The 15282-nt window shown below is 48.2% G+C and overlaps 1 protein-coding gene and 1 non-coding gene across 2 annotated transcripts in view; both read right to left on the reverse strand.

Moving 5' to 3' along the window:
* Window positions 1-15282, reverse strand: part of LOC147683454 (diacylglycerol O-acyltransferase 2-like) — a 421011-nt gene that overhangs the window by 282394 nt on the left and 123335 nt on the right. The window lies entirely within an intron of this gene.
* TRNAA-AGC (transfer RNA alanine (anticodon AGC)) lies at window positions 8751-8823 on the reverse strand. Its single transcript has one exon. It is a non-coding gene; the product is annotated as a tRNA-Ala (tRNA).

Genomic DNA, 15282 nt, shown 5'->3' on the forward strand with positions numbered 1-15282 from the left:
TAATATGTGCAGTTCACTAATATAAAAGTAATATATTAATAAAAAAGTGAAGGTGGTTCACAAAGACTTGTCTGAATTGGATCTAATATCCTACAGCAAACAAACTTAAAAAAAATTGCGAATTTCTGCTCAAGAAATCTTGATAGATAATTGCTTCTCAACACTTTCGAAAATGAATGCCATTTCAGCTAATGTAAAATTGAAGCGCACTGCATGGCAGGGTCGATAGCCGACGTGTAGGCATTCGCTGACAGCAGAAGCGGCACACTTCTGGGGCACAATGACTGCTTTACATAATAATGCAAATGTAAACTGATAAAGGCACGAGCTCAGAGAGGTCGCAATTAAAGGTCAAAGTGCCATTTACTACCTGATTGGGTATTGGTTTGAAAAAGAGACTGAGAACTGGCGAGGATATTAGGTAACTGTCATTTGCATTGACGCCTTGCTGTCTATTGCCGTCTGGACAGTGACGTGTCCTATGAGTCACAGCTGGAGTGGTGGCACATTACGTGTTATGGCAGCTGACGTGCACATTCTACCTTAGAACACCGATGGGTAATTCCCATTTAAATAACCAACTTGAATACAGCATATCAAGTTCAGTGGAGGGCAAAGAATACATTTAAAATGAAAGTGAATGATGATAAAAGGAGTATCCACTCCTATAGTGCCAGCCAATGCCCTTCACTGACCCGGTGCGCATGCGCATGGCAACGTTGTTATTCAATTCAAATCAAAGGACCATGCAGGGCTTGAAGCAGCATATGGTCAAACACGAGCAGAACAAGCATTGGCGAAGCCGAAAGATCCTGCCTGTGCAAGATCTATTGCCTTTGTCAATGTTATTTCAGCCATGTTTTACAGCAGCGCGGATGCAGTGCAGCTTGGCTGAAAGCTGTTTTTAATTTCAGCCAAGCTGCTCTGCATTTGCGCTGCTGTAGAACATGGTTTAAATAAATGTTAAAAAAAAAACACAAACACTTAAAGGACGCTCACCCAAAAACCACAATGCAGGGACAGCGTAGTGCGGGCGGGAGGAGAGGGGTGCGGAATGTTAAACGAGGATGGTTGGTTGAAGAAATAGAGTTAACACTAGAGATATAACACGTCCAAGAGAGGGCAGGCTTACTATGGCACAAGAACGCCCTGGTTGAGGAGGGCCGGTAGGCCTAACTAGAGAAGGAAGGTCAATAGGGCCAGAAATTGAGAAAATGCATGAATGGCAAACGTTGGGAAAAGCTAATAAGGGAAGGATAATTAATGGGTGTGGAATTTTAGATGAAACTATGTATTTCTTCGTTCTGAAAGACGTAATAGGTTGTGCTGTAAATTAGGCCGAGTGTGGAAAAATGCGATCTTTAACCTAACTTGGTAATAAAGCAGGCTTTTGTGGCTCAATCTGCATTTTTCTTTTACACAGCGCCCACAAGTGGGATTTAAGGCTGCTTAGCAACAATATAAAGAGAGAGATGAACAAACGACAATAGATCAGTATATAACGCGTTGTACAGTGAGGAGCACTGGAAGTTAAGTGTACCCTTTCAAGCACATTCATTTCTTGATTTATGTAGATCCCAAGCGCTTTGTGACAGCAACCTCGTAACATCAAGGACACTTCCAGACCAGAAAACGGGTCCAGAAAGCTACTGTACCCTGCACTCCCTCCCCCATGCTGTTGGCTACACAAGCATGGGTTAAAAAAAACAGAAAATAAACGGGCAGATAGTGCGAGCTCTGCCGCTTTAGTGAGATTCGTAAAAAGTCAGACTTACAGCCTGCTTCTGTAGGGACATCTGCCGCCTGTGTTCTTATTGAGTGCCATGTCCTCCTCCTCGAAGGAGCTTCTTGCAGCTGCAGTTGAATAATTATCAATGACGTGCTATGTGCACACCGTCTCCTCTGCACCGATCCATTGGCATGCATAGAAAGCCCGGGACATGGAGTTTTTTATTTTTCTTTGCCAATTTTGATCGGTAACCAACATTTGAAAAAAAGTACGGATGCCTATTCGAAGAGTAATGGCAATCGGCCCCTCGCATCACCGCTGCTCACACAAAGCAGGGGCTGGCATTCCTGGGATGCCATGGCTCTGATGTGGGGGCGGGAGGGGGTGACCAGCTAGGCAGCTTTGATAAACAAGGAGATCAAGTTAAATGAGAGACGGCCTGGCGTCCGTCAAAGTGAAAGCCGTGGGCAGTGAATAAATTAGGGGAGGAGAAATGCCTGAGGCACAGCGCACGCTGGGAGATGCCTGTGGGAGGGAGGCTGGTGGCTTTGATGTGCACGCGCTTTTTAGGTCAATGCGCTTGCGCATTGAGTTTGCTTTTCACGGGCACAGCATCAAATCGCCCGATGGTTAAGCTCTGGTTAAGCCCCAATATCTCTAGCAAGCTCAATGCGCACGCGCATTGACAGGCTCGACCTAAAAAGAATGAATGCTTAAATGGGTAGGTCTCAAACCACGTCTTAAGGCTGGCTTGCTTCCAATCCAGGTAGTTACCCAATGGCACTCGGGTTGTTGCAACTTTTAGGTCCATATATACTTCCCCCGACTATTGGTATGATCCATACCGATAGTGGGGAAAGTGAAACTTAAGGTCATTGGCATTTAGCCTGGTGCTGGCTGAAAAACCACATCTGGCAGAAACTCAACATGCTGATTTATGGCCAGTTGGAAGCTGACAGCAGATAGACGTCTTTCCTGGTTTACAGCTACAAGATCTACTTTTTAAGACACTAGATCTCTGACCCCTCCCGCTAAGCTTGAGGCGGATGCTGGGTGCGGGCGAGTGGGTGCCTAATCTGCTGACTGTTAGCTGACTACTAGCTGCATTTTACATTTGTGTGCTCTGCGCTGACCGCTAGCGCTTTTAAACATCGAACCTGCATTGTACTGTTTTTAACTGTGTATTCTTCATTCTATTTCGTTACCTGAGGCGGAACGCCGGGTAACATCTTGCTCTTTGCTTTCTTTGCACGATCTTCTTTTGTACCCCTCTGCCTCTGGGCAGTTGAGCCGCGCAGGACTTTCTTTCACTGTCCCTTACCCTCATGGCCAAATTGGGGCCGTAGGGTATTCTGGGACCTGTAGGCTCCTCACATTGGTAGCGGCCATCTTGAGGGGAGCCAGGCACGCTGGTCGGTTGACTAGTGGTGCGGTCTCTCGGCTACAACGCCATAAATTTAAAGGCCCTCTGCTCCGCGCAGTGGACGCACATTGCGGACGCGCCTCTTTCGCGCCAAAGGAGTGTCTAAGGTAAGCCCGTCTGCGCCCGTCAGCGTCCCGGAGGCGGTCGGGTGAGGGCGGGGCTGGAGTGCCGCTCCTAACTAGCAGGCAATATGGTGAAATATAAGGCAGACAAGCTTACCACTCTTAGGGGTAAGGCGTGTAATTGTTGTACTGTTTTACCCTGTCGACCAAAAGGCAGAAGGCGATGTCCAGGATGCGGTTGGCTACCGGGCAATGCCCCCGTGTCCACCCCCAATAGCCCGCCTATGGTGAGCTCTTGCTTACTCCTGAACACTAGATCTGTGAGTAAACATGCCTTAGACCTGTATAATCTTTTGTCCGAGCCCAAACCCATCTGTCTCTTCTTTACTGAGACATGGTTGGGTGACTGCTCGGGCCCTGACATAGCCACTGCAATCCCTCCTAACTATGTTATTTTCAGGAAGGATAGGGCCAGCGGAAGGGGTGGTGGCGTCGCGATGGTGGCGGACAAGCGTTTCACTTGCTCCATCAGTCAAACCGACGACATTCAAGGGTGTGAGTCCTTGGGTTTCTCCTTATCTGTGTCCCCTCATCAATCCTGTGCAGGACTATTGATTTACAGACCCCCCCGGTCCTATTGGCTCCTTTTATGAAGAGCTCCAGGTGGTGATCTCGGCACTTTGCCTAAAAACTGATCACTGTCTGCTTTTGGGGGATTTTAACATTCACATGGACATACAGAACTATGTTTATACTATTAAAATTTTTGACACCACATTTCCGTTGGGTCTCATCCCATATCTCTCCGTCCCCACGCACAACAAAGGCCACACACTCGATTACGTTTTTTCCACTATCTCGATAGACATCTCTACCCCAGTCCCTGTCCTATGGTCGGACCATTACCTTGTGAATTTCCATATCCTTCATTCTGACAAACCTGCGTCCAGTATGCATCGTCGCCTTTTTCAGACCTCTCGAGCCTATCATCGAGTTTCTTCTGACATGCTGGCACAAGCACTCTTATCCCATCCCTGCCAGCTATCAGGCAGGCTTGAGGCGGATCTGGATCTCCTGCAAGCCTGGTTTGCGGAGAGACTGGACGAGCTAGCCCCTGTGACGACTTCTCGCAGGCTCGCCTGCCGGGCCTCTGCCCCTTGGTTTACTGCTGCCTTGTCTTAGAAGCGGCGGCAGTGTAAGAAAGCTGAAAAGGCTTGGCGTCACTATTATGATCTTTCAGCCAAGTTGGCTTATAGGGAATCTATTAAATCATACCATAGCGACATTACGTTGGAGAAGAAAGCCTATTTTGCTAGAAGAATCGAAGCTGCCACTAACACCAGTAAAGAAATATTTTCAATTGTCAAGGAATTCACTTCTCCCATTATGAGCACGTCTACATGCTCTCATTCTGAATCTTGGGTCAACCAACTAGCCGATTTCTTCGCCAATAAAATTAAGTCCATCCAAGACTCCTTTCCGTCCTTCGGTGCTGTGGTAGCTCCCTGTACTAGTGCCCTCCCTTCTCCGCTTCTGAATATCGGGGGTCCCACCGTTTCAAAATTCCCTTTTTTGTCCTGTTCATCCTCGCTGGACCTTCTCACCAAACTGATATCAGGCTCCCCTCTGGATCCTTGTCCGGCCAAATTTTTCGCAAAAATTGCACAAGTGATCAACCCCCTCATTAATCCCGTGCTTAATCTATCACTCAGCACGTGAGTGGTCCCTCCGGCTTGGAAGCAGGCCCTTATTTTGCCGCTTCTGAAAAAGCCTAATCTGGACCCTACTCCACACGCCAATTACAGGCCCATCTCTCTTCTCCCAGCTTTCGCCAAGGTCGTGGGGAAGCATTTTCATTCTTCCCTCTCCAACTTCTTTGAGACTAATAACATCTTGCAGTGCACCCAGTCCGGCTTCCGTGCTAATATGAGCACGGAGACGGCGCTGTTGGAAGTTACAGAGGCAATTAAGGAGGTCCTGGATCAGGGGGGCAAGGCGATGTTGGTGATGCTGGATTTATCGGCAGCCTTTGACACCGTCCCCCACTGCGGTCTCCTTTCAAGACTCAGTGAGATTGGTCTGCGGGGGCGGTGTTCAGCTGGTTTGAGTCTTTTCTAGCAGGCAAACGGCCAAACGGTCTGGGCTCCTCCGTTCTCAGCAGTGGTGCCGCCATTGGAGGTAGGGGTCCCTCAGGGCTCAATTTTGAGCCCTACCCTATTTAATATCTACATGGCCCCCTTGGCTGCACTGGCGGAGTCGTATGGTGCCCAGATCGTTTTGTATGCTGATGACACCCAGCTCCTCTTCACCTGCGAGAAGGGTTCTGACTTCAATGGTGAGAGTATCCGAAGTTGCCTTGGGGCTGTGTTTGAATGGTTCCAGCTTAATAGCCTCAAGTGCAACTCTGATAAATCCGAGGTGCTCTTTTTTGGCTGCCCGTCTGACCCTAGGTGGCACTCTTGGTGGCCTTCAGCCATGTTCCCTCCTTCAGCTGCTTCATCCATGGTCAAGAATCTTGGAGTGAAGTTCGACAATGGCCTCACCCTGAAGCCCCAGATTCTCGGCCTGGCTGGAAAATGCTTCGGTCTTCTCAAAATGATCAGGAAATTTCTCCCTCTGCTCTCACAGGCTCACAGAAAAATTACGGTGCAGGCTCTCATAGGCTCTCGTTTGGATTATGCGAACGTGCTTTATCTTGGACTTTCCGGGGTATCTTCTTTCACGCTTGCAAATAGTCCAAAATTCGGCCGCGCAAGCCATTTTTGGCCTTCATCGGAGAGCCAGGGCCTCAGATCTTTTGAAAGTCCTCCACTGGCTTCCGATTCGGAAACAAATCGCTTTCAAGGCACTCACGCTTGCTTTCAAAGCCCTTCATGACACCGGCGCCAAATACTTCAGGAATCGGCTGGCTTTTTACCAGCCATCCAGATCGCTTAGGTCAGCTTCGCTGGCCTTGGCGTCTGTTCCTGTCATTAGGCGAGCACGCATTGGTGGCCGTTCTTTCAGACGCCTGGCGCCACAATTGTGGAATGCCTTGCCAGTGTCTCTGAGAAGGAATGTCAACCTGTTAGCCTTCAGGAAAGATCTTAAGTCCTGGTTGTTTGTTCAGTAGTGCCTGTCATCTGCCGCCTGCCTCTGTTCCGCTTTGGGTTTGAAGCGCCGGGACACTCCTCGGAGTAGCTGAGCGCTATATAAAACTCACCCTAGCATAACATAACATAACATAACATAACTGAGGAAATATGCCCAGTTTAAAGCATCTTTAAAAAGTTGCAAACCATTGGTAATATTAGAACTAATTAATAATGTGGGCCACTCCACATGTATATACATACATATTGAGAGGGCCATTGTTCCAGCGTCCTGCTCTTACCCTTTTTTTTGGTGCTGTCACATCTTTAGGAAGGTGTATTAGCCACACTGCCCTGTGCCTACTTGGACCAGCTAGTGCTTGGCATGGTCACAAAACCTACAGCAGACGGGGTTCAGGATACATGGTTTGTGAAGGGCTTGAGAAGTGATTTTGAGGGGAGGGATTGCATAGCTAACAACATCTACCAAAATTCTTAGTTTTCTGGGTCATAACCAGGGCATTAAGTTGGCCGGGTCCAGCGGGTGCTGAGCACCAGAAATTCTAAAAAGCAGATGCTGAGACGTGTCCCTATTGGGCTTTCCGTTCTTGCCCTCACCCCTATGGTGACCAAAAAAAATCTTACCTCTGCAGCAGTACCACCCTTCACTGCTTTTGATGTAACTTCAGAGAGATAGTACTTTCAGTCTCATCATTTCAGAACTGAAGCATTTTCAATATTCTATCCAACAAAGCCATAGTTGTTGCTTATTTTTCTTATGCAACTAACAACCATTGATAAAGCCAATTGTCCTGGCTTCTTGTTGGTGTAATGTCACTTGTGTTATATACCTGGATGCACTGACAGAAGCAGCAAAATACTAGTTGGGCGGCACACTATGCTAAGCACAGATTTTTAGCTTATGTGTTTATAAACCACGCCCTTAATTAAATCGGCCATGCCCCTTTGAGAGAACCCCCAGTTTTTTCATTCCACTTAAAGCCATGGTCATAACCATAATATTATTTTCATTTTTTTTATAAGGTAATAGGTGTATGTTTATTATGTATAATACACAGTGATGGTCTCCAATAGGTAGTTATGGTTCAGTCTCACTTTCCATTGAAAAGGCATTTTTTGATTTACCTATAACTTTTGACCCCATGGAAGGATTACCACGAAACCTGTCAGTCTACTAACTGTCAGCTAAGCTTCTGCGTGCTATGATTCATAAACATCTGTCCACAGGTAAAAAAAAGTTAAGGAGGGGCAAAAAAAACAAGTGCCCCACAGGAAGTTTTCAGAAATGTCTAGGTTTAGTGAATCTCTCATGGGAGGGCTTCGCGTGGAAGGAATTTTGCGTCCGTCTTTGCAAGATGCACAGGACCCACTGAGGAACAGGAAACTTGACACAGCTTTATATATACTTTTGACAATGATTCATCGGATGAACTGAATAAAACCCTGATGAAGTCCATTTTAGGGGCGAAACGCATAGGCTGGCCTGATGTTGGAGTATTACTGAATGATTCTATAAAAGAAAACTTTGGTTGAAAACACAATTTCATGGCTCCTACATTATAGATTGTTTGAAGTATTGTGTTTTACATTGAAAATTTTTATTAAGTAAATGCTTCAATATCAACACCTTGAACCTTCTACAAAAATATTTTTGGGACTCCTTGAACACTCCCTTTTAGTACAACATTTGTTTATTAAGTATTGTTTCGGAGCAGTAAGGCCGGTAAGGTAAGCTGTAAGGTTGAGTGCAGTATTTGTTGACAATGTACAATAACACCTGTGCGCCTGTCCTTTTTTCTTCTCATATGGCCATATAAATGCTGGCGATATGAGTAAAATACTGGCCAGGTGGCAATCCTACCAAGAGCTCCCTGGCATTACAGAAGTGTACGCCACGACTGGTGAAAATAATTGTAAAACTCCGAAAGCTTCGTTTTCTAGTCTTTTTTCCATTAAAATGTAGTTTTAACACTTGATATGTGTAAATGTGTTAACTAGGGAGCCTGAAATTATATCTGTGTCCAGGGGCCGAAAGATCTTTAAGATCGTTTTTGCCCCCCTCCCCCTTACACATGGCACGTGGGTTGCAGCCCCGCTTTGATGGAGACTAACTGAGACCTGTGACAGAACTTCCCTCGTTTCATTCTGTAACTGTTCTAAAATGTTTGTGCACATGGAAGCTGGACTACGAAAGAGAATAGCAGAGACAGGGTCGTGGTTATGCAAATAAAATCCTAGTGCTGGAAATGTCAATTTAAACTGATATAAACATTTACAGAGCTTCGTACGCTTGCTCTATTTTGTAACCAAATAGCTGTTTACGTTCGTGTTTGGCAAACCTAAATAGTTTACTTTTGTTTGCTTCTAACTGTACATGTCCAAGAAATCAAATGCTTCCTAAATTATATTTTTTTGAAATTGAAACGCTTTCAAAATATTTCACGTGGAGAATGCGGGCATCGATCCCGCTACCTCTCGCATGCTAAGCGAGCGCTCTACCATCTGAGCTAATTCCCCGCCTGCATCAGTCCCACACTGAGCCCATTATATTAAGTGAAGCTCAACGCAGGCGCTGATATTTTTGGGAACGTATTTAGCATTTTTTGTCACGTTTTCCTTCTTGCCCGTGAGGATAAACAGATCATCACCAGGTATGTTTTACACCTCCTGTAGCCCAACAGAAAACTATGCTGTCGCTTAATCCAGAACAAAAGTAAAAAACGTAAAAGTGCCGACTTGCATCAATTCTGACACCTGTTGAGACAAATAACGCATACTGCCCCCTCGGTAGCTTTTTAGAATGATCACAAACTAACACATTTAATTTTCAACTAATCAAAACCTTAACCAGCGCCCTGCAGCTAGAAGGAAGGGGGTCTTGGGGGGCAGCCGAGCATAGGAGGTCTGCCCCCCGGGATGTTTGGGGAATGGGAGCGGCACGGGACTCTGCTTCCCCCCTCGTTTTGGGCTGGTTGTTTTTTTTTGGGCTGGTTGGGCTATTTTCTAGCCCAAGGGATATTTATTCCTCCATTTTGTGTGTTCCTGTCACAATTTTGAGTATTTCCGGTAGCTGGTCCCCAGCTTTCTAGAATTTTTTCTTTGGTGACCTGGTGGCTGGGAGCATTTAGTCAGGAATTTTTTTATTTTAGTCAAGGAAATTTTTGCGCTGTAGTTTAGTTATTTTTGGCTTGTTATGGTAGAGTTTTCAAGTGTCTTTCGATGGCATCAGGAGATTTTAGGGGGCTCTAAGCGCTTCGGCTTGTGGACTGAGCAGGTCACAGGGTTTTATTAATTGGCGACATAACAGCGGCGTTGGCTGCTTGCACGTCGTAAACGCCTGACAATGAACCCGGTTTTGGAGCAGGACCGCCTGCGGTCTAGAAAAGCGGCCCCAGTTTGGCATATCATGTCCGGAGGCGAAGGCAGCGGGGGCGAGGTAAGCGGGGGTGGGGAGGTGTCATTGGGTGGCAGTTTTGTAGGGAAGGGGGATTGGGCCCAGTTTTGGGGGGTGGGGGGAATTTCAGCCTCGGGGGTGTCTCCTTAGCAGGTCCTGACAGGGGGAGAGGGTGATGTGAGGTCTTTTGGATTTTCAGAGGGGTAATTGGTTCCAGTGGCAGGGGTGCACGCTTGGGTGAGCATAGATCCTCTTTTCTTCTTGGGTGAAAGGGGTGAAAGGGGTTTAGGGGCTACAGGTACCTTAGTACCCCTCCACCAGAGTGAGCCCCCCTTAAGGGGCGCAGTTCAGCATTTCAGTCATTGTGATGAGGAAGTGTGGTTGGGGTCTTTTGGGGTTGGTTATGGTGAGTGGGGAGTTCGTCACGCGGGGGCCTTCCCCGCGCCTGTTTTTTTCAGGAGGTTTGTTTGGAGTGGCGGTGTGGCGGAGGGGGACCCCTCCCCCTCCGCCGCCCTCCCGGATAAGTACGGTGAGTTATGCCTCTGAGGGGCAGCAGTGCCGGTCCTAGGCCTTCTGAGGCCCCGGGCGAAAGGGAAGATGTGAGGCCCCTCTAATAGCATATTGTGTCGCAAGAAGTGACATCACAGAAAGTGACTTCGCAGGACTTTTGATCCTAGTTATTTGGCATCACTGAAGCAAACTAATGTGGATATCAGTAACATGGACAAAAAGTAGAGGGGATAGAGGGGATGGAAAACAGGTGTGCTGCAAATATCCATGAGTGTAACACTTGCCAGCTCCTTGAAGATTAGTTTTAGATGATAGGCATTCAATTATGACAGCATATTTATCGGTTAAATAAATGTGGAAATATAGTAATTTCAGCTTCATTTTTCCACAAAACCAGAAATAAATATGGATAAATACAGATAAAATTGGCAACAAATAAATGTGGATAAATACAGACAGAAATGGCAAAAAAATAAATACCATAAAACCGGGAGCCCTATTGTTCTTCTAAAGAGGAGAATATGGCAGCCTAAAAATGCTGTGCTGTGCCTCGGCCCTCGCCTCAAACTGTTGTTCTAAATTGGGCTCGAGGGTGACCTAGATGATGGGTGTATTTCATATTCTGATACTAGAAAGAGGTCACAGTTGGCATTGCCAACACTGCAGTCTGAAGTTTTTAAGATTGGAGTACATCCCAGGCAACTGCATTTCATTACAGCGAGATTAGCTTTGTTCTCGCTCCCTAGGCAAAATCAATGTAGCATCAGGTATTTTTTTCTTTCAATGCAGCTTTTGCGAAATTTCACACCCTCTAATCCACAAAAGTGGTGTAAAATGTAACACAAACAGTACCTTGGTAGTGCTGTCTTGGTGTATAGCAGTCCGACATGATTAATAAAATTGCGATTGATATTGTTCTTGTTCAGTAAGGCGAACAAGTAGTCTGCAGGTCCATCTTATTTTTCTGCCAGGGTCAAGATGTCCGGTCGAAACAGGGAAGTAATCACCTTCGATATGCTGTTGGCCAGTGCTTTCGCTAGCATTTTGACTTCAACTGGCACCACCACCACCACTAAGCTAGGTGGTCACTAAGCTTGGTGGTGGGGTGCGTGCACGGTAACTGCCTCAGTCAGCTGCGCAGTGCTTTTGACCTAATAATTTAATGTCGGGCCAGCCAGCGGTGGGCCCATTTCATGGCGGGCTGGCCGCGGTGGGCCCACTGCTCTGTGTGGTCTACTGCGGGGCCGGCGGCGGGGCCCCCCTGAGCGCGAGACCCTGGGCAGCTGCTCATACCGCCCATGCCTAGGATCGGCCCTGGGGGGCAGAGTGCTGATCGTTTTTTTCGAGGGTGGTCCTTGGGCCAGGGGAGATTGCAGGCCAGTTAGTTTTTGGGCGCTCCCAGCACTCTAGTCCAAATTTGTTTTTCATAGGTTGAGGAGCGTCGTAGGTCGGCAGACTCGATAGGGTGAAGTGCGGCCCCAATGCATCGAGGAGAAAGGAGGGTGGAGCCTTGCGCGGCACATTCCGTACCGGCGGGGGAGCCCGGCGCGGCCAGCATACGAAGGTCAGGCACGACCTCGCGGGCTCCAACGTAAAACAGGAGTCAGTCAGCAGAGCGAAGTGCGGCCCCAATGCACTGAGGAGAAGGGAGGGTGGAGCCTTGCGCGGCACATTCCGTACCGGCGGGGGAGCCCAGCGCGGTCAGCACACGAAGGTCAGGCGCGACCTCGCTGGCCCCAAAGAAAAACAGGACTCAGTCAGCAGGGCGAAGTGCGGCCCCAATGCAATGAGGAGAAGGGGGGGTGGAGCCTTGCGCGGCACCAGCGGCGACGCGGTCAGCAAATGAAGGTCAGGCGCGACCTCGCTGACCGCAACGTAAAACAGACGCTGCAGTCACCGCAGGGGGGAGTACCGGCGAGTACAGCGGCTCCCCCGCCAGGAGTATTTTCACAGGCCGCTTGGTGTAGGCAATGTTGGGTCGGCTGAGGCCCGCAGTGTGGGTTTTATGATGGATCCTATACAGATAGAAGAATCGTTTGTACTGTATTATGATGACTTCCCTGAGGAAGGGGAGTGGAGGCACAATGAGGAAGGGGGGTGCCTTCTCATGTGTCTCCTAGATTTTTTCAGGCACCGGAGGCGGTGCAGCCCAGGAGGGCAGCGGCGTTGGGGCCCGGATGAGAGCGCGCCCTTGGTGAGGGTTCCTCAGACGATGGACCCGGTTGAGCAAATGGCATGGAGATCGGCGCCTGGTCGGGCAGCCTTGTTAGAGCCAGGTGAGAATGTTGTACGGGCCAACCCACCAATGACAAAGGGTGAAGTATTTTTGGGAGGAGCTGGATGGTAAGCTCCGTAGGTGAATCGGTTAAAGAGCGCAGAGCGAAGTGAGAAGGTTGTTCCACGGGCCAAACCAAAAATGGTGTCGGTGGAGGCAAAGGGTGACGATGTTTGGGTGGAGCCGGGTGGTAAGCTCCACATGGGTAAATATATTAGAGACCGAGCGGAGTGAGAAGGTTGTTCCACGGGCCAAACCAAAAATGGTGTCGGTGGAGACAAGGGGTGACGATGTATGGGAGGAGCCCGGTGGTAAGCTCCACATGGGTAAATATATTAGAGTCTGAGGTGTGGGGACTGGTGAAGTGGTGGCATCAGGCACTAAGTGGAGAGTGGCATGAATACTGGACGGAGGGGCTAGGTAAAGAGCCTTGCAGAGTAAAGAGCTAAAGTTTAATAAAAACCTCCTGTACATGGGTGTAGCAAAAAAAACCCAGGTGCGCATTTTATGTTGGCCACAAAAGAGCACGTTTGAAGGGGGGAATACGTTGAAAGGTTGAAGCTACTTCACAAGGAGATACGGTCCAAGGAATGGTCTAAGGAAGGGAGGTATGAGCTGGCCGAGCAGCTTACGGTGCTGTTGACAAATGTAAACTGGAAGGCCAATACTTACCGTAAGTGGTTACCTGTAGGTGCCGGCCCCTTCAGGGAAGGCCTACCCGGGGAGGGGTGGGTAGGACAATAGCTACACAGTCAGGATCAGGAGCATGAGGGGAGTTTTTATGAAGGCTTGGGCACAAGGGAGTATGGTAAGTTCATACCTGAGTTCTCTCAGTGCGGAAGGAAACACCGCTTGGTTAGGTGTTGGGGAGGCAGGGCGCAAGGAAACCAGCAGGTGCACCAGACAGGTGCTTGCACATCTGAGCCACCACAACAATCAACGGGTGTTAGGGGCGGTAAGGAATTTCAGGGTCATGGGCCCAAAAGCTTCTACACCAGTCGGACTAACAGCTTTGGGGTCAGGGTTTGGAGAAGATGAGGGTTTGGAAGCAGAGTAGGTCCTGTTGGAGAGTTTTGAAGAGGGGTTTCGTTGGGATTAAAAGGGGCCTCAGCGGAGACGGTGTCCAAACAATTTCGAAGTCAGCATTTTAACATATGGCAGGGGTGCAACACAAGTTGGACAAAGAAATCCGTGAAGAGGGTTGGCAGGTCCTTTTGATGGCTGCCCAGTGGATGATTTGATTTGTTTCTTCGATTGGGAAGGGTGTACCCAAAGAAGAATGGGGTCAGTACGGACTGAGACGACACCTATCGTGGCTTGTGGAGTTTTCAGTAAATATTTTCATGGATGAGGAGGCAACCTCAGTGTCATATTTCCCAGTTTAAGTTGCTATGTCATTGGTTGTGACCGCGGGCGCACTTACAGATATGGCAACAGGCGTCATAAAATCTTCATTTCACTTGCTCCCCGTACATCCAGATGATTGGGGTCTTCTTAGATTCCAGTTTGAAGGACGGTGGTATGTGGATAGGGAATTTCCGATGGGTTGTTCAATGTCTTGTGCTTTGTTTAAGTGATTCAGCACTTTTTTCAGGGGTATTTTACACAGCACACTGGTCCGAGGCTGGAAACACACTACTTAGATGTCTTCTTTTGTAGGTTCCCCAGGCTCCACGGAGGGCCAGGTAGCACTAGACACTTTCCACAAGCTCTTGGGGGAGCTGGGGTTGGCCCTGGGCACCAGAGGAACAATGGGGCCATGTCGACCATGTCATTCATTGGCATGGAAATTGACTTAGTAGGAATGCGGACACGGGGGTCGGTTGATAAGAACCCGAAAATGTTGGTGTTGTTGGAAGGAAGGTGGTCAAGCATACATTATCACCGAAGGACATCCAGTTTTTGTGGGGTTATATCAATGTTGCCTGTAGGGTAGTCAGGGCTGGTAGGACTTTGCAGGAGATTGGGTAGGGCGATGTCCTTAGCTGCCTCTACACCAAATCCGCTTGTTGGCTGGTGTGTAGGTGGACCTGCGCATGAGGAGGTCAATTTTGCATTCCTTTGACAGATTACTATGGTTTCGAAACAATGACTTTCAGTGGGTTGTTCAAATATTTTCAGGACCGGCAGGTGGCAATGGGTGTGGTATATTCTGACACGGCAGTTGGTTTTTGGGGTCGTGTTTGAGTGGTGGTATTTTGGTGGGAGGGGCTTCGACGTTTTTGAGCCTTTTTCCTGTGCTGGTGGCTTTGTCGCCGTGGGGTGAGGAAGCGGCACATTAGAAAGTTTGGTTCAGGATTTACATCTTGGCAGCGGTGGACATTATCTACAAGCAGGCGGCTAGGGTGGTGCAGTTTGTGAATTGGTTGCAGGTTTGTTCTTGGCTGCTTTAGGCTTTTTATGGCGTTCTGGGCACTTTTTATCCCTGGTGTGAACTGGGAAATTTGCTGCTGCTTGGTCTCATTTGCAGAGGAGGGGATTCTGTGTACTGGCCATGTAGGTGGATAGGATTCCGACAGCAATTCCGGAACAGCTGTGGTATGTATACAACGCAGGGTCTTTCAGCTGGTGGTAGGTTCATTGTCAGCTCCTACTTGCGCAGTTCTTTCTCTGGCCTGGAGACAATGTATGGCATCTGGTGCTTGTCAGCTGGAGGAGTCATGGGGGTGATCAGGGGATGTTTTTCAGTTTAGGGGCATTGCCTGTATTTTGCAGGGAGGGTTTTTGAAGTACGCTTGTTTTATGAACAGGCTTGTTTTCTTTTGGCGCCTTTTGGGTATCCGAACTCTTAGGTTAT

Source organism: Lissotriton vulgaris, chromosome 11 (assembly GCF_964263255.1).
Source record: "Lissotriton vulgaris chromosome 11, aLisVul1.2, whole genome shotgun sequence".
In the NCBI taxonomy this organism is placed as follows: Eukaryota; Metazoa; Chordata; class Amphibia; order Caudata; family Salamandridae; genus Lissotriton; species Lissotriton vulgaris.